The sequence below is a fragment of the Hypanus sabinus genome, chromosome 12 (assembly GCF_030144855.1).
Source record: "Hypanus sabinus isolate sHypSab1 chromosome 12, sHypSab1.hap1, whole genome shotgun sequence".
Classification (NCBI taxonomy): domain Eukaryota; kingdom Metazoa; phylum Chordata; class Chondrichthyes; order Myliobatiformes; family Dasyatidae; genus Hypanus; species Hypanus sabinus.
In genome coordinates, this window is record NC_082717.1 from 93,768,788 (window position 1) to 93,795,700 (window position 26,913).

The 26,913-nt window shown below is 40.2% G+C and overlaps 1 protein-coding gene across 5 annotated transcripts in view; it reads left to right on the top strand.

Annotated features, from left to right (window-relative positions):
- agpat4 (1-acylglycerol-3-phosphate O-acyltransferase 4 (lysophosphatidic acid acyltransferase, delta)) overlaps positions 1-26,913 on the top strand; it is a 127,489-nt gene that overhangs the window by 16,532 nt on the left and 84,044 nt on the right. Inside the window, exon 1 of one of the 5 annotated variants that reach the window (XM_059986487.1) lies at positions 7,029-7,132. The exons of the other annotated variants lie outside the window; for them this stretch is intronic. The gene's annotated coding sequence lies outside the window, so the exon portion shown is untranslated. Of the gene's footprint in view, positions 1-7,028; positions 7,133-26,913 lie in introns of those variants that run through there. 5 annotated transcript variants of the gene reach the window in all.

Sequence of the window (26,913 nt, forward strand, 5' to 3'; positions counted from 1 at the left end):
GTGTGAGAATGTGAGTTGTAGAGTCTTTAAAAGTGAGTCCATAAACTGGAATCAGCTCAGTGTTGAGGTGAGTGAAGTCCATGCGAGTTCAGGAGCCTGATAGTTGAAGGGTATTTGTTCCTGATTCTAGTGGTATGGGACTTAAGTCTCTTGTTCCTCCTTCCCGATGTCAGCACTTAGAAAGTGTCTGTGTACATCCAGTTCATAAACAAAGGACGAATCCAGTAGCAGTAGAATGAATCTCGAAAGAACATTCACCAGGAGAATGCAACCTTTCAAGAAGGTAGTTACTTGAATAATTACTGATGGACAGTCAATGTCACACAAGAAAAATCAATAAAAATCCTTCTGAGTAGAAGTGAGGAGTTGAAAAAGTTACACCCACTTGAACCCAAAGTACATTGACATCTGCTTCCCCAATACAGATATTTGGCTAGTCGAATGAAGTCCTGCCAGGAATAGTTGCTTGTTCATCCACAGGCAAAAAGTTAGTACTGGCTTGCGTTTAGTTTTCAGCTGAAGTATGACTTGATCAAACATAACAAGCTCATTCAATAAACTGTCAGTGGCTGGCGGCCAGAAATGATGTAGTTTCTTGGATCGGGTCTTAGAAGTTCCATTGGGGGAAGTGAGGAGGGACAGATATTTGGTTGGCTTTTCAGAAAAAGTGCAACACTTTACGGATTACTTTGAAGATGTCCCTCACTAGCATGTTCAGTTCTGAACTGATTTTCCCCAAAGAGCATCATGAAAAATTTGCAAGCTAATTATGAGGTGGCAAGGTAGCTTTAGTGGTTAGTGTAATGCTATTACATCATCAGCGACCTGGGTTCAATTTCCCTGCTGTCTGTAAGTAATTTGTATGTTCTTCCTGTGACTGTGTGGGCTCTGTCTGGGTGCTCCAGTTTCCTCTTGCATTTCAAACACATACGGGTTAGTAGGTTTGTTGGCCAGATGGGTATGATTGGGCTGTACGGTCTCGTTGGGCCAGTTACTGTGCTGTATCTCTAAATAAAATAAGAAATAAAATCTCTGTAAGCGCTCCTTCTGTGGCTGAAAAGTTACTTTCATGTGGGCCAATAGCATGGTAAGTTGCTTATAGGAACTCTGTAGCTGTCTGTAAATGAAGGGGTAAGTCACCTTTTAGCAGTCATTCATCATGAATCAACTGTTACTGTAAATGAGGCATGCAAGGGAATGATAACAAAAAGTGAAAATTAACATGCTCCATGCAGCCACTGATTAAAATAATGCTAGTGTGGACATGAAAAATATTCAAATAATAACAGCTACTTGTTTATACAAATATGACCAACACACCTTGGATATGAAAGACTAAAATGCATTGTTATCTTAGACGATACTCTCTTCTTACTATTTCCATCAAGAAGAAGGTCCCACACTACCAGTTTCAGGAACAGTTATTGCTCTTCAGCCATCAAGGCTCCTGAACCAGCCACAATTCCGAACTGATTCCACAACCTACTGACTCACTTTCAAGGACTCTGGGACTTAGTATTATTTATTTTTTATTTGCAGAAATTCTTCTTTTCCACATTGTTTGTCAGTCTGCTTATGTATAGTTCCTCATGAATTCTGTTACATTTCATTTTCCTGAAAATGCCTGCAAGAAAATGAATCTCAAGGTGGTATATGGTAACCTGGATGATCAATTTTACTGTGACATTCCTTCTGTATTAAAGATGAGGTTTTTAAGGTTGTATCTTGATTGCCGAGGGATACACTGAGCAGCAAGGTCAGATAGTGTCCTGGGTGCTTTGTGTGGGGGCCACTCCTGTGCTCCATTGCAAGGGTCAACTATAATCTGGAGTTCGATTTCTGAAAGTGTGATGCAAGTTGTAATTAATTGTCCGATGTGGATGCTAAGGTGGAAACAACAAAGATTGAATGGCTTGCCAGTTGTCCACTGAGGTGACGAGCCTGTGAGGGGAGGGGGGGGGAGTGTGCTAATGTATTGTCCTGGAGTTGGAGGATTGTCTGTGGGGTGGGGAGGGAGGAAAGCAGAATGTTTTGCTGTTGCTGTTCTGTTTTCCCTTGTTTTGCCGATCATTGTTTTGGCACTGGAACATGCGGTGGCTCCTATGGGCTACTGCCAGCATACCACTAGCTTGTGTTGGTTGTTAATGCAAATGATGCATTTCACTTGATGTTTTGATGTACATGTGAATCTGACATTGAAGGCTAAGCAGGCTGGAGTGATAATACAGTTTATCTTGGCTCTAGTCTGCATTGAGATTGGTCCTGCCTATCTTCCATTGTTAGGACCCTAGCTAGCTGGTTGCTATGTTGCATAAGTAGAACAGTAATTTCCAAGGATAGCCATTGTATCAAAGGCTTTTTTGAAGTTAAAAAGGTTAGGTCACTGGTGATGCTGCCTCTTCTATGTGGATCTATCATTGGGTAATTATCTTATCTCTCTTCTCTTCGTAACACAGAATCCACATTGCCATTGGTAGGAAGCACCTTGCAGCTATTTTCTCAGAAGCAGGCACCCCACCAGACTGGTCTCCTTTTGTGAGACAATGGGGAATTCATGATGAAATACTTGGACATGGAAGTATTTTATTTTCTAATTGTGCTCTGGCTGTTCGGACTTTTACACCTTCTGCCAGGCCAGGCTAGTGCTTGAATTGTAGCCAATAATGCACTTGGAACAGAACCAAGGACCCTCTGATCAATGATCAGAATCTCTATTTATGTGATCTTTGAAGTGCTTTGTTCAGCAGGCACTGACTGCATCCATCCTTGAGCTCTCCACAAGTCTTTGCTCTCAGTGGGACAGGCCCATAGATATTTGGCCAAGAATGGTCTGGTTGGGCTTGCAGATATGGACTAGTGTGCTCTTTCCTCCAATAAGCTATTAGATTTTATTTTGTTGAACCTTGTCCTTGGGTGCCTGCATGGCTTCTTTATAGACCTGGGCTGCAAGGGTATCCCGACCCGTTATCCAATCAGTTGCTATGATAAGGCAATCTATACTACATATCGGCACCAATGAGTGCATATAATATAGCAAAAAATAATGGGAAGTTAGAAGATTGAGAAAATTTTGAAACCAGCAGAAGGCAACTAAAGCCATAAGGGGGAATGAGATGAAATATGAAGATAAACTAATCAACAATATCAAAGAGGATACCAGATGGTTTTTTAGATATATAAAGTGTAAAGGAGATGAGAGTACATATTGGACTGCTGGAAAATAATGCTGGAGAGGTAGTAATGAGGACAATGAAATGGTGGACGAACTGAATAAGTATTTTGCACCAATCTTCAATGTGAAAGACACGTAGTGTGCTGAGTGGTTTGAGAGTGTCAGGTCAGAAGTGAGTGCAATTGCTATTACTGGGTAGAAGCAGCGTGGGAAACTGAAAAGTCTGAAGGTAGATAAGTCTCCTGAACCAGATGGACTACACCCTGGGGTTCCGAAAGGGGTAGCTGAAGAGATTCTTGAGGCATTAGTAAAGATCTTTCAAGAATCACAAGATTCTGAAATGTTTCCAGGTGACTGGAAAATTGCAAATGTCACTCCAAAAAGGGAGGGAGGCAGAAGAAAGGACAAAATAGGCCAATTAGCTTGACTTCTAGTTGGGAAGACTTTGGAGTCAATTGTTAAGGATATGGTTTTGGGGTACTTGTAGGCACATAATAAAATTGGCCAAAGTCAGCATGGTTTCCTTAGGGAAAATCTTGCTGACCAATCTGTTGGAATTCTTTGAAGAAATAACAAGCAAGATAGTGTTATGTATTCAGGCAACAATAAATATATGAGTTCGGCAAGGGTTTTTTATAACAAACAACACGTTTATTAAACACAGAAAACAAACCCCCCAAAAGTAAACAAACACTAGCGTAACCAGAAACCAACTGCGGTGCGGCAGCTCAAACAGTTCTTAAAGCGATATTGCAAAAAACAGTTCTTTAAAGTGGTATTGCCAAAAGTTCGATATGCTCACAGTTCATTTAAAAGGAGAGACTTTATAAGACGATTTAAATTCTCTTTCACGTCGCTTGGCTTCGATCCCCGACGTTGAACTTCCCACGAAGAATTTACGAAACAAAACGGCTTAAAGGCACTGACCTTTCCTTCCTCACTATCCTCAATCCTTTCTGGTAAACCCAGGGATTAACGCGAAGATAGTCAACGAAATCCTTCCAAATAAGGATCAAACAAAGGTCAAAACCCGTTTCACCGTAGAAAGCGAGTCTCCTCGATCTTTAACTCCCGAACTTCGATCTTCACTCTCCACTAATTCTCGAACTAGCAGAATCGTAAAGAACCTGCTGGCAATGACCTTTTAAACTTTAGGCATTAGATAAAAGCTTCATCTTTCAACTAAACTGCGTCATCACTGAAATCACGCAGTGGCATGAAGTCAACTTGGCAAATCCAGCCACGAACTGCCCCTCCTCACAGGGTGGGGTCTACCTTTAATAACCTTAAAAAAAACCTGTCACATGATCTCTACTGGTGGGAAAATGACATCATTCCACCATCACAAGACCATTACCTCAAGTCCAGTATAGCTTCAACCCCAGTCACGTGACAAGGGTATCACTGTCATGTGTCACGAGTACGTAACAATAGACAAAGGAGAATTGGTGGATGTTGTGTATTTGGCTTTATAGAAGGCCTTTGACAAAGTGCTGCACGTGAGGCTGTTTAACAAGTTAAGAAGCCAGGGTGTTACAGGAGGGATCCTAGGATGGACAGAGCATTCTGATTAGCAGGAGGCAAAATGTGGGAATAAACGGGTCCTTTTCTGATTGGCTGATAGTGATTAGTGGTGTTTCGCAGGAGTCATTGTGGGGATCCCTTCTTTTTACATTGCATTATCAATGATTTGGACATCAGAATTGATGGTTTTGTGGCTAAGTTTGCAGACAATAGGAGGATAGGTGGAGGGGCAGGTCATGTTGAGGAAGCAAGGAGCCTGCAGAAGGATTTGGACAGATTGGGAGAATGGGCAAAGAAGTAGCAAATGGAATGTAATGTTGGGAAGTATATGATCATGTACTTTGATAGGAGGAATAACGGTGTAGACTATTTTTTTTAAAACAGGGAAAAAAATTCAAAGATCTGAGGTGTGAAGAGACTTGGAGTTCTTGTGCAGAATTCCCTAAAGATTAACTTGCAGGTTGAGTTGATGGTAAGGAAGGCAAATGCAATATTAGCATTCATTTTGAGAGGACTAGGATATAAATGCAAGAATGTAATGCTGAGTATAAGGCATTCGTCAGACTACACTATTGTGAGCACTTCTGGGCACCTTATTTAAGAAAGAATGTGCTAACACTGGGGAGGGTTCAGTTGGAGATTCACAAGACTGATTCTGTAAATGAAAGGCTTGTTGTATAAGGAGTGATTGATGGCTCTGGGCCTTTACTCACTGGAATTTAGAATGAGGTAGGATCTCATTAAAACTTACCAAATGTTCAAAGGCCTATACAGAGTGGATGTGGAGAGGATGTTTGCTATGGCAGGGTAGTCTAGGACCAGAGAGCACAGCCTCAGAACAGAGGGGCATCCATTTAGAACAGAGATGTGGAGGAATTACACCAGCCCAAGGGTGGTGAATCTGTGAAATTTGTTGCCACAGGCGGCTGTGAAGGCCAGGTCTTTGGGTTTATTTAAGGCGGAGGTTGATTGTCCTTGATTAATCAGGATGTAAAAAGATACTGGGAGAAGGCTGGAGATTGGGTCTTGAGAGGGAAATTGATCAGCCACACTGAAATGATGGAGCAGACTTGATGGGCCAAAAGGCCTAATTCTACTCCTATGTTTTTTGGTTTATGAAACAAAATCTGAGTTTGATCTCAGATGCAGATAGTTAACAGGAGAGGTGAATTATGCTTATATATGTTTTGCACTTAGAATGCATGCAAGCAATTTCACAGGGATTTAAAAATCACAAGGAACATGCTTTTAGATCTGAAACTGGAATCAGAATTTGAATTTGGTTTAATATCACTGACATGCAGTATGTCATGAAATTTGTTTTGCAACAGCAGTACAGCACAATACATAAAAAAACTAAACCACAATAGGATGTATATAAAATTAAATAAGTACTGCAATTCATATAGGGAGCAAAAATAGTGCGGTTCATTGTCTGTCCAGAAATCTGATGGTAGAGGGGAAGAACCTTTCCTAAAACGTTGAGTATGTCTTCAAGCTCCTGTACCACCTCCTTGATGGTAGCAATGTTATGAGGGCATGTCTTGGATAATGGAGGTCCTTAATAATGGATGCTGTCTTTTGAGGCATTGACTTTTGAGGATGTCCTCGATAGTAAGGCTAGTGCCCATGATGGTGCTGGCTAAGCTTACAACCCTCTGCAGCTTTTCTGATCCTGTGCATTGGCCCCTCCATGCCAGACAGTGATGCAACCAGTTAGAATGCTCTCCACGGTACATTTATAGAAATTTGCTAGAGTCTTTGGTGACCTATCAAATCTCCCCAAATTCTTAATGAAATATAGCCACTGATGTGCCTTCCTTGTATGTTGGACCCAGAATAGATTTTCAGAGATGTTGACACCCAGGAACTTGAAGCTGCTCACCCTTTCCACTGCTGACCCTTTGAGTGTTGGTGTGTGTTTGAAACTAAAATGGATTTAGAATTCCAAATTACCTCCTCCAATTCCACACCTCCTTTCTCAGAGCACTTTCAAATTCAACCACAGGAGAATGAAGCCCTCTTAGCTTTGCCCCTCCTATATTCTGGGAGCTTGTGCATGCTTTCCAAGTGAAGCAGCAATTTTCTTGCATTCCTTCCAACTCTGCTTGTGATGTAGAACAAGATCTTGGCATGTTACAGCCTCTGGCTGCAACAATATCAAATAATGATACTATTCCAGACTGATTACCAGTATTTTGCTTTGTTTCCTCAGATTTCATTTCACTCTGTGTTCTGATGCAAGTCTGAAAGGCCTGAAACATTAACTGTTTTGCTTCTAGTAGATGCTACCTTACCCAAGTATTTCTTGTATTTTTCAGAATTTTTTTAATATTTTGAACTGAGAAGTAAATTTTCATTGGAGGATCAACACGTCACATTCCGTCTGGGTAGCCTCCAACCTGGCAGCATGAACATCTATTTCTCGAACCTCTGGTAATTTTTTTCCTTTTCCATTCTTCCTTCTGGCTCTCCTCTCACCTCTTCCCCACCTGCCCATCATCTCCCTCTGGTGCTCCTCCTCTTTCCCTTTCTCCCATGATCCATTCTCCTCTCCTATCAGATTCCTTCCTCTTCAGCCTTTCACCTCTTCTATCTGTCACCTCCCAGCTTCTCACTTCTTCCCACCCACCCACCTTCCTCCTCTCCTGGACTCGCCTATCACCTGCCGACTTGGACTCGCTCCTTCCCTCACCTTATTTTGGCTTCGACACCCCCACTTCCTTCCAGTCCTGATGAAAGGTCTCAGACTGAAATATTGACTGTTTATTCCTCACCATTAATGCTACCTGACTTGTTGAGTTTCTCCGGCATTTTGTATGTGTTTCTCTGCATTTTTGGCATTTGATGAATCTCTTGTGTTTAAATAAATTTTATGCTTGCTGTGAGCATAGACGGTTATTGTTACCGAGAGTGCGAGAATGCAGTCGACTGAGAACTGGCATCATGAGCTGCAAAACCAGAAGGTATTTCAGAAATGTAAACTACATGGATTATTGTGTTCTTGTGGTAAGGAAGAGGTTTGCAATGAAAATAAAAACAAACTCACAACAGGTCAGGTAGGTCAGGTCTGGATTCGCAGTTAACAATTCAGGTTAAAAACCCTCTGTGCAGTGGTTACTTGGAAAAACAAAGCAGAACCAATGAGAGACTGAGCGAGAGACTCAACATTGTATGATACACTTCTAAGTAACTGAGATCCAAGTCAAAAAAAGTACAAAACCAACAAAAACAAATGATCTTATATAAAATCTAAAACGACTAATGAAACTAGTGGAGTGATAGTAAAATAAGTGAAACAAGCGAAGTTAACGTAATGAAATTAGCATGTAGCAGTCAATCAAAAAAAAAATCCATGTCCCTGCTGACTCTAACTAAAAACTAATGGCATGAAGGGTGAATAGGTTAAGGCTCATCTGCTTCTACCGTGTCCCAAACCACAAGACAAGTTACTATAGTGCATAATTACCGCAACACAAAATATAATACCGACAGACAGTGGATACATGGCTCCTACTGTCTTGTTTCTTTCCCTGTAGATGCTGCCTAACCTGCTGAGCGTTGTCAATATTTTCAGTGACTGCAGCATTTTGATACTCATGAGTTACTTACTTGTTATTAGTTAAGTCTGCACACTGCTATGTGTGGTTTTAAATGTTGATGCTGTAATGAAAGAATTTCCCACTCAGGATCAATCAAGTATTTGTTATTATTTCTTTTCTGTTTGGATATGAACTGTATTCCCATACCTTTGCTTAACTAACCCCACATTCACAATTTTATTTAACTCCAGGTAACACACACAAAATGCTGGAGGAACTCAGCAGGCCAGGCAGCATCTATGGAAAAGAGTACAGTACAGTCAATGTTTTGGGCTGAGACCCTTCAGCAGGACTGGAGAACAAAAGATGAGGGGGTCAGAGACGGAGGGTGGGGGGGGGAGGGGAGGGAGAAACACAAGGTAAAACTAAGGATAGGAGGGTTGAAGTAAAGAGTTTGGAAGTTGATTGGTGAAAGAGATTGGTGAAGGGCTGGAGAAGGGGGAGTCTAATAAGAGAGGGCAGAAGGCCATGGACGAAAGTAAAAGGGGAGGAGCACCAGAAGGAGGTGATGGACAGGTAAGGAGATAAGATGAGAGAGGGAAAAGGAAATGGGGAATAGGGAAAGAGGGGGCATTACTGGAAGTTTGAAAAATTGATCTTCATGCCATCAGGTTGGAGGCTTCCCAGACAGATTATAAGGGGTTGCTCCTCCAACCTGAGTATGGCCACATTGTAACAGTAGAGGAAGCAATGGATGGACATGTTGGACTGGGAAGTGGAATGCCATGGATGGACATGTTGGAACGGCAGGTGGAATACCATGGATGGACATGTCGGAATGGGAAGTGCTACATCTGTCCCTACACCTTCTCCCTCACTACCATTCAGGGCCCCAAACTCTCCTTCCAGGTGAGGCGACACTTCATCTGTGAATCAGTTGGAGTCATCTTTTGTATCCAGTGCTCGCGGTGTGGCTCCTCTCCTATTAGATCCCCCTTCTCCAGCTCTGTATCTCTTTCACCAATCAACTTCCCAACTCTTTACTTTACCCCGATTTACCTATCACCTTGTGTTTCTCCCTCCCCTCACCCCACCATCCATCTCTGACTCCTCATCTTTTTTTTCCCTCCAGTCCTGCTCAAGGGTCTTGGCCCAAAACGTCAACTGTGCTTTTTTCCATAGATGCTGCCTGGCCTGCTGAGTTCCTTCAGCATTTTGTGTGTTTTACTTGGATTTCCAGCATCTGTAGATTTTCTCTTGTTTGTGATTGGATCTATAGAGAGTGTTAAGTTTTGTAACTGCAAAACATAAACTAATTCAAAGGAAGGTATGGGACTCCTAAACTCTAACTTCTAGTTATAGTTTAAGCGAGGTGTTCATGTATCACATGGTAGTGTGACCACGTAAGTAATTCACATATTTATACATGTAACCTGTAAGGAATTATTTAAATGAACAAGAATATATATACACACACACATACAGATACACACACATATATACATACAAGATTACTTGAATATTATTGAAATATTAAATACACAACACTCCTCCCTGCTTAGCTATAAACTCCCAACCCAATATAGAATGCATCTCAACTATATACAAAGTATACTGTACATCTACTATATCCACAGCATAGTAAATTTTAAATTGTCCCATTCAGGCCTGAATATTTAATCTCTGGAGGATTTCTTACTCTTGTGGGATAACATCCTTCATGACAAGGGGGATCGCTCTACTTGGCAGGTGAGAGTTGTGGCTGTGAAAACAATCTTAGATTGTGGGGCCTCCTCTATGATGGTTGTCGGAGTTGACTCTGAGATTGCAGGAAGTGGCTCTAACAGCAGTAGCCACCTTTTTTTTTGTCTGCATCGTTCATCTTGTTTCTGCATCTTGATCTTGGGAAGGTGGATTTAGTTCACTGGAGTAACCTCTTATTAATCCTATTGTTGCCTTTATATTCTGATCTCTTCTCTTGGTTTTTTCATCCATAACATCATGTGATGAATTCTCTGTTTTCATATCTCCATTGACTTCTTTCTTTTTGGCCTTCCATTCATCCAGCTAGGCTTTGGTCTTTGCATCTACTTTTATAAGCAGCTTTTTTGAAGTTCATATCCTTAATGCACACAGATTCTGGTTCTTTATACTCAGAAAAGCTGAATGCTTGCAACTTTACTGAATCACCTTGAACCTTCTTCCCGTTTAAAGCCAAGCCACATTTTGCAAGTAATTGCATGATTAAAATATTAGAAACTTTCTCAGATATGTTGCCTACAAATCTGTAGTAGTTGGACCAGTGCTTTCCTCTCTCTTGCTCTTCCTCTGAGCAGCATGGACTTTCCTTGGTCCAATATGCTTTCAGAAGCATACAGGTTGCCACCAATACCTGTTTGTCTTTCGTTGGACAATTATTTAATGTATTTGGCATGGACACAGTTGTGGCATCTTCCAGTATCTTTCTTAAATTTACTTTCAGCTGACTTCATTGCAGAGAATGTGGCAAGCAAATGGTGGAAGTTGTAGTTGCCTCAGCCAACACATCCCCACAATGCTGGACCTCCTATTTTTTTAACCACATAGAAGCCCAATGTGGCTTGTTGGTTGTTGTATTTTATTCGAATGTCATTCCCCCAGGAGTTATCTTTTCTCCAGTTTTAAGTCCTTGGTTGGAAATGTACAGGCTTCAATTTAGTATCCTTGAAATGCAGTTCAAACTCATTTTGTAGAATGACTGAAACAGCTGAACCACTGTCCAATTACATTTTAATTAATTTGCCATTCAGTAAGCCATATTGCTCGTCTCTTGTTTTGTGGATGTCTGAGGCATGCTTAACAGCTGTGGCAGGGTTTGAATGCCCTAACCTCCTACAAAATTAAATCTTGTAACATAAGAGACAGCAGAGCTTTGCTTCCAGATGAGCTCAAAGCTTTCTATACTTGCTTTGACCACCAGAACAGGGAGGAACCATCACACACCCCCATGTCTCCCGATGATCCTCAGACTCAGTTTCTAAAGATGACGTGCGGGCTGCCTTCAAGAGAGTGAATCTAAGGAAAGTATCCAGTCTGGACGGAGTATCTGGCCGAGTACTGAAGACCTGTGCAGACCAACTGGTTGGTGTGTTCACCGATATCTTCAACTTCTCACTCTGGCAGTGTGTGGTACCCACCTGCTTCAAGCAGGTTTCAATCATACCAATGCCCAAGAAAAGCGTGGTAACCTGTCTAAATCACCATTGCCCAGTGGCACTTACACCCACAGTGTGAAGTGTTCTGAGAGGCTGTGTTGAAGCTTATCAGTTCCTGTCTGAATGGTGACTTGGAACCACTCCAATTTGCCTACCGAAACAACAGGTCGATAGTAGATGGCTCACTGGATCTTCACACAACCATGGAATATCTGGACAGCAAAGATGCATACATCAGGATGTTCTTTATCAATTATTGCTCAGCATTTAACACCATCCTAACCTTAAAACTAATCAGTAAACTCTAAGACCTGGACCCCAATACCCCTATGGATATTGGATCCTGGATTTCGTCACCTGTAGGTCCCAGTCAGCTCAGATCGGCAAAAACGTCTCCACAATTTCCATCAGCACAGGAGTACTGCAGGGATGTGTAATTAGCCCGCTGCTCTACCCGCTTTACACCCATGACTGTGTGGCTAAGTACAGCTCCAACACCATATACAAGTTTGCTGATGATGCTACTGTTGTAGGCTGTATCAAAGGGGGTGATAAATCAGCATACAGGAGGGAGTTTGAAAACTTGGCTGAGTGGTGTAATAACAACCACCTCTCACTCGATGTTAATAAGACCAAGGAACTGATTGTAGACTTCAGGAGAGGGAAACCAGAGGTCCATGAGCCGGTAATCATTGAACAGAGGTGGAGAGGGTCAGTAACTTTAAGTTCCTGGGTGTCACTATGTCAGAGGACCATCACATAAATGCAATTGCAAAGAAAGCACGATACGCCTCTAATTTCTTAGGAGTCTGTGGAGGCTTGGCATGTAATCAAAAACCTAGGCAAACTTCTATAGATGTGTGCTGACTTGCTGCATTACAGCTTGGTATGGGAATACCAATGCCTTGGAGCAAAAATATCCTACAAAGGGTAGTGAATTCAGCCTATTCATGGGTAAAACACTTCCAACCATAGAGCATATCTACATGAAGCATTGCCATAGAAAAGTAGTATCCATCATCAAAGATAGTCACCTCCCCGTCCACTCTCTTTTCTCACTGCTGTCATCCGGTAGAAGGTACAGGAGCCTCAGTATTTGCACCACCAGGTTCAAGAACAGTTACTACCCCTCAACCATCAGGTTCTTGAACAAAAGGGGCTAACAACACTCATTTAAGGAATCTGTTATATTGTTATTTCTTGCTTGTTAATTATTGCTATGTATTTATATCTGTATTTGCATGGTTAACAGTTCCTGATGTTTACAGTTACTGTTCTATAGATTTGCTAAGTATGCCCGCAGAAAAAGAATCTCAGGGTTGTAGGTGGTGACATGTATGTACTCTGATAATAAATTTTACTTTAAACTTTGTAAATCTCAAGGCTACACAGTCCTGCAGTACGCTCATCATTATCAGATTTTTCATCAGCAGCATGCAGAATAGTTCTCTTTTTGAAACTGTAAATTGACTTTTTAAGCTTTTTTTCTTCCCTGTGCAGTCCAATTATTTTTTGTCTGCCTGCCATGCTCCTTGAATGTGTCCAACTCTGTTGCATTTTCTTCAAGTTTGCCTTCAAACCTGCATTGGTCTGGCATATGTGAGCCGCTGCCACAATGGTAACACAATTATTTCGGCCAGGCTGGGTTTTGCTTAGATGTTGCAATTTTGTTCATGTTCACATTCATTGCTGACTGCAACTCAGTTGTGCCTGCCACTTCCATTGAAACAGCCTTTCCAACTGCTCTTTTAACTGTGAGTTGTGCTTCAGTTAAGAGCTGTACAGATTCCACAAACTAATGGACCTCTCAGTACATCATAAGGCCCATCACTGAACTGACAATGCTCAATCTGTTCAATTCAGCCACATACGCTGAAATTTCTTTTTGATTCTGCTTTTGAAAGCATTCTGCAATCACCAGTGGCTTTGGTTCTAGGTGTTCCTGCTTTATTTTGACAATATATCTGCAAAGCTATTTTCTGATGGTTTGGTTAGAGCAGTTAAACTTTGAAGCAAACTGTATGCTTTTAAACCCAATGCACTCAGCAAAACTGATACTTATTTCCCATTGGCTATTTTATTTGCTTCAAAATTCTGTTCAGTTTGCTCAGTATATAAAATCCAGTTATCTGTTGTGTAATCTAATATTTTCTGATGTAGCCAAACATTTCTGTTCTTTTTTTTTAATGATTATCTTTCAGTATTCATTGTTTATGAACCTGTAAATTCTTGCATTTTCTACAGTTTTTTAAACTTGACTGTCAGCACATGCTGGGCTGTCTTTTTTCACTATTTGTTATTATTTTTATTTTTTTGGTTCGAATGTCTCTCTGGACTTCAATAAGTTGATAGCAAATGTTATGTTCTGTAACTTAAAAACATTAATCTTTTCCAAAAATCAACCCAGGAGTCTGGGAATGTGAGCCTAACCAATTTTTACTTCAAGCAAGGCACACATGTATCACATGGAAGTGTGACGATGCATGTTATTCATGTATTTATATATACATATAACCCATAATGAATTATTTAACCGAACAAGAATGCTTAGTCTAATGAGACAATTCAGCTGATTCCCCAGGAATCAAACTGGCGAGTCTTTACTTCATCCCCTCCAGTGTAAACAGATTCTATCTTGGATAGCATTCCTGGACACAATTATTTCAGAAATTGAGTCCTGTGCACATTACTTTAGGTACTGGCCCATATAATTGGAGCAAGACTTGCATGTAACTTTCAATGATTCAATTTCAAAGATACCCAGGCCTTGAACATCAGTACTTTAGAATTTCGCACTTTTAAAGAAAAATCTTGAAAAGATTTGTTCAAATTCCACCATTGAGCATATCTACAAGGAGTGCTGTCAAAAGAAAGCAGTATCCATCATCAAGGACCCCTACCATCTAGACTCTCATCTATTTGCCATTGTTGGGAAGAGGGTGCAGGAACCTTAGGGCCCACACCACCAGGTTCATAACAGTTATTACTATCAGCCTCCTGAACCAGCGTGGAAAACTTCACTCACCCCCAACTCTAAACTGATTCTGCAACTTATGGACTTGCTTTCAAGAACTCTATACAACTCACTTTCTCAACCTTATTTACTTACTTTTAAAATTGTTTTTGTTTATTGTATTTGCACAGTTTGTTTTGCAGATTGGTTGCTTGTTTTTGTTTATGTGTAGTTTTTAATTCATTCTATTGTATTTCTGTGTTCTACTGTGAATGCCTGCAAGAAATTGAATCTCAGTATAGTATATGATGACATACCTAATCTGATAATAAATTTACTTTGAACTTTCAAACGTGAATTCACTCTCTAAGTTCAGCCTCTGCCTAGTTCTACTATTATATTGCAAGGGTTCTATTACTGCTTTTACTTGCTTAATAAATTCCAGCAGTCTCTTACTAATGTCTGCTGTTCCCCATTCTCCCTTGTTCTTTTAAACTGTGGGTTTATAATTATCGCATTTCAATTATGGGAACCATTCCAAAGTTTATTGTTCTTTTTTGACAATAATGACCATTGCATTTAGTATCTCCAGCTTAGCTTTTTTATTAAACACTAGTATGTAAAGTAAAGTAAGTTTGCACAATCAGGTCATCGGGTCTAAGTACACAGGCGCAATATTTGTTTAATTTCTCCTTATTACTTAGTATCATTTTTTGGTTTCAGTCTGTAAGGAAGCACTTTTAATTTTGGTTAATCTTTTTATAAACATGTAGAAGCTCCATTTTGCCTGTCCTCTCTAAAAGAGAATTATCTTAAAATTTTTAATACCCAAACTTGGTCACATTACCACCAAATACTTGTTGTGGCTGTTAGAATGTACTAATTTATTTTCAGTTATGCATTAACTTATCACCTTTGTTAGAAATCCTGTGTGTATTCAGATAGAAAATTAAAATTTTGTTTTATCATTTTTGCCTGGAAATTAAATGTACTTTCATCGTTTACCGATCTAAGTAAACTAGCCTGATATGCACCTGATCCTTTAATACAAAGTTCAAAAAGTTTGAAGTAAAAAGTAATTTTTATTAAACAAGTCAACTTTTATTGTCATTTCGAGCATAACTCGAATTGACAATAAAACAGTGCATAGTAAAAATGAGACAACATTTTTCAGGACCATAGTGTTACATGACACAGTACAAAAACTAGACTGAACTACGTAATCAAGAAAAACACAGAGATAGCTACACTAGACTACAGACCTACACTGGACTGCATAAAGTGCACAAAAACAGTGCAAGCATTACAATAAATAATAAACAGGACAGTAGGGCAAGATGTTAGTCCAGGCTTCGGGTGTTGAGGAGTCTGATAGCTTGGGGGAAGAATGTGTTACATAGTCTGATCGTGAGAGCCCGAATGCTTCGAGCCTTTTCCCAGACAGCAGGAGGGAGAAGAGATTGTATGAGGGGTGCATGGGGTCCTTCATAATGCTGTTTCCTTTGCGGATGCAGCGTGTAGTGTAAATGTCCGTGATGGCAGGAAGAGAGACCTCGATGATCTTCTCAGCTGACCTCACTATCCGCTGCAGGGTCTTGCAATCCGAGATGGTGCAATTTCCAAACCAGGCAGTGATGCAGTTGCTCAGGATGCTCTCAATACAATCCCTGTAGAGTGTGATGAGGATGGGGGGTGGGAGATGGACTTTCCTCAGCCTTCGCAAAAAGTAGAAACGCTGCTGGGCTTTCTTTGCTGTGGAGCTGGTGTTGAGGGACCAGGTGAGATTCTCCATCAGGCGAACACCAAGAAATTTGGTGCTGTTTGCGATCTCTACCGAGGAGCCATCGATGTTCAGTGGGGAGTGGTTGCTCTGTGCCCTCCTGAAGTCAACAACCATCTCTTTTGTTTTGCTGACATTAAGAGACAGGTTGTTGGCTCTGCACCAGTCTGTTAGCCGCTGCAGCTCCTCTCTGTAAGCTGACTTGTCATTCTTGCTGATGAGACCCACCACGGTCGTGCCATCGGCGAACTTGATGATGTGGTTTGAGCTGTGTGTTGCAGCACAGTTGTGGGTCAGCTGAGTGAACAGCAGTGGACTGAGCACGCAACCCTGGGGAGCCCCCGTGCTCAGTGTGATGGTGTTGGAGATGCTGCTCTGGATCCGGACTGACTGAGGTCTCCCAGTCAGGAAGTCTAGGATCCAGTTGCAGAGGGAGGTGTTCAGGCCCAGTAGGCTCAGTTTTCCAATCAGTTTCTGAGGGATGACTGTGTTGAATGCTGAATTGAAGTCTATGAACAGCATCCGAACGCATGTGTCTTTTGTCCAGGTGGGTTAGGGCCAGGTGGAGGGTGGAGGCAATGGCATCATCTGTTGAGCGGTTGGGACGGTACGCAAACTGCAGGGGGTCCAGTGAGTGGGGCAGCAGTGTTTTGATATGCCTCATGACGAGCCTCTCGAAACACTTCATGATGATGGATGTCAGTGCAATGGGACGGTAGTCATTTAGGCAGGACACTGAAGACTTCTTCGGCACGGGGACGATGGTGGCGACCTTGAAGCACGTTGGAATGGTGGCGTTGCTCAGGGAGATGTTGAAGATGTCAGTGAGAACATCTGCTAGCTGGTCTGCATATCCTCTGAGCACTCTACCAGGGATGTTGTCTGGTCCAGCAGCCTTCCGTGGGTTGACCCTGCACAGGGTTCTTCTCACGTCGGCCACGGAGAGAGACAGCACCTGGTCATTTGTAGGAGGGGTGGACTTCCTCGCCGCCACATCATTTTCCACCTCAAACTGGGCGTAGAAGTTATTCAGAGCATTTGGGAGGGACGCATCACCTGCACAGTCAGGTGATGTTGTCTTGTAATTGGTGATGTCCTGGTTGCCCTTCCACATGCACTGCGTGTTGCCGCTATCCTGGAAGTGACTGGATTAGCTGGGCATGTGCACGCTTTGCCCCTCTGATGGCTCGGGACAGTTTGGCCCTTGCTGTTGTTAGACCTGCCTTGTCACCTGCTCTGAAGGCAGAGTCACGGGACCTCAGCAGCGTACGCACCTCTGCGGTCATCCGTGGCTTCTAGTTGGCACGTGTAGTGATGGTCTTGGACAGAGTAACATCATCAATGCACTTGCTGATGTAGCTCGTCACTGATGCTGTGTACACCTCTAAGTTGGTAGAGTCGCCATCGGTTGCAGCCTCCCTGAACATGTGCCAGTCAGTGTGCTCAAAGCGGTCTTGAAGAGCAGAGATATTAAACATCAACTTTATACCTAACTTAAATGTGTATTCAATGGGTGATTAATATGTTGATGGCCTAAGATAGAAGGAGTCAATTTTAGAAAACCTAGCACAGTTATTTTTCAGCATAGTCCCCTCCTACATTTACACACGCCGTCCAGCGGTCATGGAACATATGGACCTTGGACCTCCAGAAAGTGTCCACAGAACGGTGATTGATAAGTTTGTGGCCTAAGGTAGAGGGAGATGAGTTATACAGCTCTCGTTACCTGCACATGTAGGTCAACTCTTTGAGTGATTATGCAGAAAGTTTGAAGTTAATAACTCATCTCCTTCTACCTTAGGCCATGAACTTATCAATCACCCCGATGAGTTATTAACTTCAAACTTTCTGCATAATCACTCAAAGAGTTGAACTGCATGTGCATGTAAAGAGAGCTGTATAACTCATCTCCTTCAACCTTAGGTCACAAACTTATCAATCACCCCTGCAGTGGACAATTCCTGGAGGTCCAAGATCCGTATGATCCACAACCACTGGACTAAGTGTGTAAATGTAGGAGGGGCTATGTTGAAAAATAAATGTGCTAGGTTTTTTAAGATTGACTCCTACCTTAGGCCACGAACGTATCAATCAGTCCTCTTATGAGCAATTATAACAAAGTTTTTAAGGTGAACTCTAAAGAAGTAGTACCATAATAAATTAAATTTCTGTTACGTATTCAGGCAACAATAAATATATGAGTTAGGCAAAGGTTTATATAACAAATAACACATTTATTAAACATTGAAAACAAACCCCCCAAAAGTAAACAAACACTAACGTAACCGGAAATCAGCTGCTGTGCGGCAGCTCAAACAGTTCTTAAAGCGATGCAGCTCAAACAGTTCTTAAAACGATGTTGCAAAAACAGTTCTTTAAAGTAGTATTGCCAAAAGTTCAAAATGCTCACAGTCCATTTAAAAGGAGAGACTTTATAAGACGATTTAAAATCTCTTTCGCATCATTTTGCTTCGATCCCCAATGTCGAACTTCTCCCACGAAACAAAACGGCTTAAAGGCACTGCCCTTTCCTTTATCACTGTCCTCAATCTTTTCTGCTATCCCGCAGAGATTAACACGAGAAACAGTCAATGAATTCCTTCCGAAAAAGGATTAAACAAGGTCGAACCCGTTTCACCGTTGAAAATCGATTCTCCTCGATCTTTAACTCCCGAACTCCGATCTTCACTCTCCACTGATTCTCAACTAGCAGTATTGTAAAGAAACTGCTGGCAATGACCTTTTAAAGTTTAGGCATTAGATAAAACTTCATCTTTCAACTAAACTGCGTCATCACAGTAAATCACGCAATGGCATGAAGTCAACATGGCAAATCCAGCCACGAACTGCCCCCCCCCCCCCCTCACAGGGTGGGGTCTTCCTTTTATAACCTGTAAAAAAAACCTGTCACATGATCTCTACTGGCGGGAAAATGACATCACTCCACCATCACAAGACCATTACCTCAAGTCCAGTATAGCTTCAACCCCAGTCACGTGACAGTTCCTTTTCAGTTATTATTTTTGCTCTCCTGAGCAAGTTTGAGATTGCAGATATATTTAAGATTATTTCCTAATAAGATTATAATCTGTACACAAAAATACAATAATTTATATCGGTTTTCTTCCATCTAAGCCTTCAAAAGAGTCCATCCTTTTATCTCTGTCTGCTACACTATCCTTGTATGCACCTATCACCCTTGTCAGGTTCTTGCCTGCATACTCTAATTCTCCCTCCCTTCAACAGCTCCCTATCTGGCATCTCTCACGTCTCTGTCTCTTACAGAATTTTTGTTTTGTAGATGCTTTTACAAGTAAATAATTAACTATGGCTACTAAACAGTCCATTAAGACCATAAGACAATAAGATATAGGAGCAGAATTAGGCCATTTGGCCCATTTTAGTCTGCCCAGCCATTTCATCATGACTGATCCATTTCCCTCTCAGCCCTGATATCCCTTCATTCCCTTACCAACCAAGAATCTATCAACCTCTGCTTTAAATGTACATTAAGACTCGGCCTCCACAGCTGCCTGTGGCAAATAATTCTACAGATTCACCACTCTCTGGCTAAAGAAATTGGAAATTAGCTAAAGTAATTCCAAAATATTTGACTTATGTCCTCATGGCCTTGTAATTTGTTTCCCATTTTGAAGTTTACTGTTGAATCTGTTCTAGCAACTTTCTAAGCTGAGCATTCTAGATCATCGTAACTTGCACACAATAGGACCCTCTATGTTCACATCAGATTATCAAATCTGTTTTCGCTGTTAACTGAGATGTCAGCCAATGCAAACTCTTTATTTCACTTTACTGAAAATTTTACATTTTAAATACCAGTTTACTAATAGATTTTGTAACTTTCATGTATTTAGCATGATGCTGCAAATTTTATTAATATGGTAGTGTTGAATTCTGGGAGACAAAAGTTAGAAGTTGCAAGCATTTTTGAATGAAGTACAGAAGAATTTTAATCAGGTTTAATGGTAGCAGTTGTTCCTGAAAGTTTTGTCCATTTTGCATTGCTGTAGAGATGTCAATGGCCACACCTATGACAACAGTATCAATCATTTAGATTTGCGGACTGCTGAATAGACTAGTCCAGGGGTCGGCAATGTTTACCACTGAAAGAGCCAATATGGACCCATTTCCCACAGAAAAGAAAACACTGGGAGCCACAAAACCCGTTTGACATTTAAAATGAAATAACACTGCATACAACGTTTTTTTTTGCCTTTATGCTATGTATAAACAAACTATAATGTGTTGCATTTATGAAATTGATGAACTCCTGCAGAGAAAATGAAATTACATTTCTGCATGCAACAAAAACATTTTGAACTCCGAAAAAAAGTTGGGTTGAAGGTTACTCCATAGTTAGCCTACCTTGGATCGAAGAATTAAAAGAAAGCGCGCACTGGCGGGTGTCAGGCATTGGCAGTGGTGATGTATATTAATAGCGATAAAAAAACACATTGTAGCGGTGTGCTACACGCAGCGCTAAAATAATGACACTGCAGTCAAATATAACTTTATTCGAACTAAACAGCCTTGCTTTAAAGCCTCCCTCAACCCGTCCCCGTGGGCGCGGATGCTCCAAAAGACACGTACTCACAAACCCCCGTAGGCTATCTCCCTTAGCCGGAACGGTGGCTAATTGTGAGCTGGTTTGGATGTGCCAGGAAATGGGGTCTCCACAACGTTTTATTTAGATTGTACAAGATCACCATAATCTTCAAGTTTCGAATTACATTTCAAAAACTAACAAACCACGGGGAGCCGCAGCACAGAGATGAAAGAGCCGCGGGTTGCCGACCTCTGGACTAGTCCTAGCCTGCAGAGTTAGTTCAAATGAAATTGAGCATTGCATGGAAAGATGATTTAGCATGATATAAAAGTAACTAGAAACAAAAACGGTAAGGTTTTGCATTTGGAGAGTTAAAGAGGGGGCAGTGAAAGGTGTATCAGAAAACAGTAAATTTGGTTTAGACTGACTTCAGGTTCCAGTTTATTGTACAACTTACACTATAAATGCCATGAAAAATAACTTTATTACAACAATGGAATTGTACGTAACAAATGAGTCATGTTGGATTCTGATGTTTTGATGATCCAAAGGTGGTTCTTACACAGAGGAGTAGGGCACTGAGGAGTGGGAATACAAGTCTATGATTCATTGAAAGTAGCATTAAAGTTAGATAGGGTGTTACAGTTCAGCAACAATGAATATATGATTGAGACAGGTTTTTTATAACAAATAAAACATTTATTAAAAACTGCTAAAAAAAACCCCCAAAAGTGAACAAACAACTAACTTAATCGGAAGTTAACTGTGATACAGTAGCTCCAACAGTCCTTAAGGTGAGAAATGTGAACTCAGTTCTTTAAAATAGTATTGCAAAGCATCCAAAATGATTTACTTTCAGTTAAAGGAGTGACTTTCCTTGAATTAAATCCTCTTTCATGATGTTACTGCTGATCCCAGCCGAAGTATGCTTTGCCGAGGGATTTACGATTGAAAAAAATAAAATGGCTTAAAGGCACTGACCTTTCCTTGGCAAAACTCTGCATCCAACTCCCTGCTCTTTTTTGGCAAAACAGGAGTTAACACGGACACAGGTTACTGATTCCTCGTGCGAAGATTAAATAAAGGTCGAACCTGCTTCACGGCCGAAATCAACTTTCTTCAATCTTTCAGCTCCCCGAACATTGACAAATCTTCACTCTCCAACTTGATTTTAACTGGCAGTATTGTAGCAAAACTGCTGGCAATAACCTTTGACTTAAGGCAGAAAGTAAAACTCCACTTTAAAATAAAACTGCGTCATAACTTAGAATACTCAGCAACATGGAGTCACTGGTGAATTCAGCCATGAACTGCCCCACCTCACAGGGAGGGGTTCTCCTTTTATACCCGGTTGAAAAAAACCATCATATGACCTCTCCCTGGTGGGAAAATGACATCACTCCACCATCACAAGACCATTATCTCATGTCCAGCATAGCTTCAATTACATCATGGTCACGTGACAGGTACGAGATACCCATAGGTAACACCTCCCTCCAAAAAAAAAATTTTGATCTATCAAGAACAAAATTTTAACAATTAACTATTTACAAGAGAAGAAATACAAATTTATAAAATTTACAATGTACACAGTATACATAATATTATATAGCACCTTACAACTTACTATACAGTAGGAGTATTACAAATGTTAGAAAATATCACTCCATAAAAATATTACATTGCTGATTGTCTATCTTGATGTTGAATGTACAATCACATCATCTTTACCTTTAATGTTATTAAAATATTGTACTGTTGTAACATTAAACCTTTCATTACTAAATTGGAGTTTAATGTATTTCTTTAACAATTTTCTTTAACCAGGCCTCGACTTACAACAGAACTAAGGTAAATCACAGTGGCATTTCCAAATTCACTTTTAGCCAAGTTAATAGTTAAGTTAGCTTTTGAAAGCCTTTCAAATAATTTCTCCACCACAGTAACATGCGCTTCCCAAGTATCATTTCCTGTCACCAAATCGTCAATATAAGCAACTGTATCTTTCAATCCCTGAATCACAGAGTTAATCATCCTCTGGAAAGTACCTGGGGCATTCTTCATCCCAAATGGAAGAACATTAGATTCATATAACCCAGATGGAGTTACAAATGCAGTAATCTCTCTACCTCTATCCGTTAATGGAACACACCAATACCCTTTCAATAAATCAATCTTTGTAAGGAACTTTGCTTTTCCAATTTTATCTACACAATCAATCTACTTTAGGAATTGGATATGCATCTGTTTTCGTTACAGCATTCACCTTCCTGCAGTCCGTACAAAACCTAATACTACTGTCTGATTTTGGCACCATAACTCAAGGTGAACTTCAATTCGAATTAGAAGGTCAAATAATATTATTCTCTAGCATATATTTAATTTCTTTCTCAGCAAGTTCACATTTTTCCATGTTCATCCTATATGGATGTTGTTTAATGGGTTTGGCATCTCCAACATCTACATCATGTGAAGCTACAGTGGTTCTTCTAGGAACGTCTGGAAACAAATCCTTATATTTAAAAATTAATTGCTTCATCTGTTACTTCTGTTCTGGCTGTAAATGTGCTAACTTCTGATCAATATTTTTCAGAATGTTTGAGTTTTGTAATCTGGCAGAAACAATGTCGGGTTTAGAATGAGTTTCAGATGAATCATCTATTATGCTCCTAGTGAGATCAGACTCATTATCATTAACCACAACAGTCACAGTAGCAGACTGTTTCTTGAAATATGGTTTTATCATATTTGTATGGCAAAGTTGAGTTGGCCTTCTACAATCTGGAGTTTTTAATCACGTAATCCACATCATTGATTTAAGACACAATTTCATAAGGACCATGAAATCTAGCTTGTAAAGGATTCATTTGCACTGGGAAAAGAACCTGCACCTTATCTCCAGGCTTAAACGTCCTCATCATAGCTGCTTTATTGTACCAGGTTTTCATTTTCTCCTGAGCCAATTTTAAATTTTCCTTGGCTAAGCTACAGGCTTTATGTAACCCGTCCTTAAATTTTAAAACATAGTCCAACAAATTAGTGTGTACTTCTTTATTAATCCATTTTTCTTTTAATAAAGTCCTCTAACTCTAACTCTATGCCCAAATGCAAGTTCAAATGGACTGAAACCTAAGCATTCCTGCACCGATTTCCTTACTGCAAATAGAAGTAATTATGTACCCTCATCCCAATCATTTTCATTTTCCACACAATGCTTCCTAATCATAGTCTTGAGAGTAGAATGCAACCTCTCCAAGGCACCTTGCAATTCTGGATGGTATGCAGATGAAGTGGTTTGCTTAGCTCCCAATTTATAAACCATCTGTTGAAACAATCCAGACATAAGATTACTACCTTGATCAGATTGTATTTCCTTAGGCAATCCAAAATAAGTAAAGAATTTTATAAGAGCCTTTCTTACAGTTTCAGCTGTTATATTCCTAAGTGGTACTGCCTCTGGAAACGTATACACAGTGCACATGATAGTCAACAAGTATTGATAACCAGTTTTAGTTTTTGGTAATGGATCTACACAATCTATAATAATTTTAGAAAATGGTTCAACAAATGCTGGAATAGGTTGCAATGGAGCCGCTGGTGTTTCTTGATTTGGTTTACTCACAATTTGACAAGTATGGCATGTTCTGCAAAACATCGCCACATCTTTTTTTAAACCAGGCCAGTAAAAATGTTTTAAAACCTTGTCCACAGTTTTCCTTACCCCTTGATGTCCACCCAATGGGCTAAAGTTAAAATCTCATTTTGATAAACTTTAGGAACAACTACCTGGTGAACAACATTCCATTCATCACTTGCAGGAATTGTAGGCGGTCTCCACTTCCTCATCAGTACACCTTTCTCAAAATAATATCCTACTGGCACCTTATCAATTTCACTATCTAGAAGAGCTTGTTCTTTTAATTTAATAATCTCAGGGTCTCTACTCTGCTCTGCTATCATCTCCTTCCGAGACAGAGACAAATCTTCATGCTCAGACTTACTCCAAGAATCTTGTTCAAACAATGAAGGTAAGAAAGTTTCTGACATATCCTCAAAACTTGAATCCTGAGTTGAACAGTCATGGGTAACACCCTCATTCTGCACATCAATCTTTTTAGCCATAGCTCGAGTTACAACACAGGAAGAATCTGTATTAGAATCCATCCGTGGTTCCTCTGATTCTATTGTCAAATGCATTTCAGGAAAAACTTGTCCACCTGCCAAATCATTACCTAACGATAAAGAAATATCCTTTACAGATAAGCTAGGCTGTAGTCCTACTTTAACAAGTCCTGTAACTAACCCTGACTTTAAATTCACCTTATGCAGATATCCAGGCATAAGGACACTCCCAACACCTCGTATATAATTTACCTCACCAGTGTCAGACTCTTCATTAAACTTTAACACACTGTTTAACATCAGTGATTGAGAAGCTTCAGTATCCCTAAGGATTTTTATTGGCAGATCCTTCTTTCAAGGATACAAATCCTTCAGTTATAAAATGATCATATCCCTTCCTAACTTGATCAGACTCCAACAAAACTTCATTTGTGTTTATCAAACCCTGTGATTTTACAGGTGTTTCAGTATGTTGCACACAAGCATCTGGGACTGCTTCCTTTTCTTTCTTTTCCAATCGGAAACAGTTAGCTATTACGTGACCAGGTTTCTTACAATAATTGCAAATGGGACCAAATTCCTCCATTAAAATCAGCTCTTCCAATTTATTATAGTTCCCATTTACGTTCTTAGAGGAAACTCATCTTTCAAAACACACAGCTTTATCATAGGCAAATTAAACATAGGTTTTGTCCACAGATTTCTTCAAATTTCTGAATCTTTCTCTATACGCTTCTGGGACTAACTCATACACCTTCAATATGTGCATTTTCACAATATCATAATCAAGTGCTTGCCCATCAATTAAAGCTGTATAAACCTGTTGTGCTTTGCCTTTAATTACACTCTGCAACAACACTGACCATTTCTCTTTCGGCCACTCTGAAATCAGAGCAATCGTTTCAAGATGTTGAAAATATTCCTCTACTAAATGGAGGGTCCAATTTAATTTCCTGACTAACAACAAATGTTTTTCTAGAACCAGGAGGCTGATTCTCAGACTTGAATTCCGCTATCTTAAGATCAAATTCCCCGTTTATCCTCAGCTTCTAACCTACGTAATTCCAAGTTAGCTTCCAACTGTTTCTTTTTATTTTCAGCTAACCGACTTAGTTCCAAGTTAGTTTGCAATTCCTTCTGTTTTAATTCAGCTTCTATTTTTAACTTTTCTAATGCTACCTGCTCCAATTGTAACTAAATCAGTGCTTTACTCACAGTAAACTGATCCAAAACCGATACATCAAACACACTTGACTCTATATAGTGTTCCGTGATTTTCTTCTGAATTACAGGCTTTGTTGTATCTTTTGAAATACCTTTAAGTTCCAACCTGCTAGCAATCTCCAATACATCATTTTTTTTCCGCCTTCGCTAATAACTCCGCGTCTGGCGAAGCCAGGAAGTCATATCAATATTCATTGTTGCCAATTACCACTCACAAATCAATCAAACAAAAGAGTTGAGTATTCCCCTTTTCCAAAACCCCAATCAAAAATTAAACAAGCATTTAAACTCAAAAATGGATTCAGATCACACGAGCCCCCAAATGTTACAGTCCAGCAAAATGAATATATGATTGAGACAGGTTTTTTTATAACAAATAAAACATTTATTAAACACTGCTTAAAAAAACCCAAAAGTAAACAAACGACTAACTTAACCGGAAGTCAGCTGCGATATGGCAGCTCGAACAGTCCTTAAAGTGAGAAATGCAAAGTCAGTTCTTTAAAATAGTATTAAAAAGCATCCAAAATGATTTACAGTCAGTTAAAGGAGTGACTTTCCTCGAATTAAAAACTTTTTATGACGTTACTGTTGATCCCAGCTGAAGTATGCTTTGCCGAGAGATTTATGATTGAAGAAAATAAAACAGCTTAAAGGCACTGACCTTTCCTTGGCGAAACTCTGCCTGCAACTCCCTGTTCTTTTTTGGCAAAACAGGAGTTAACACGGACACAGGTTACTAATTCCTCGTGCGAAGGTTAAATAAAGGTCGAACCTGTTTCATGGCCGAAATCAACTTTCTTCGATCTTTCAGCTCCCCGAACATTGACGAATC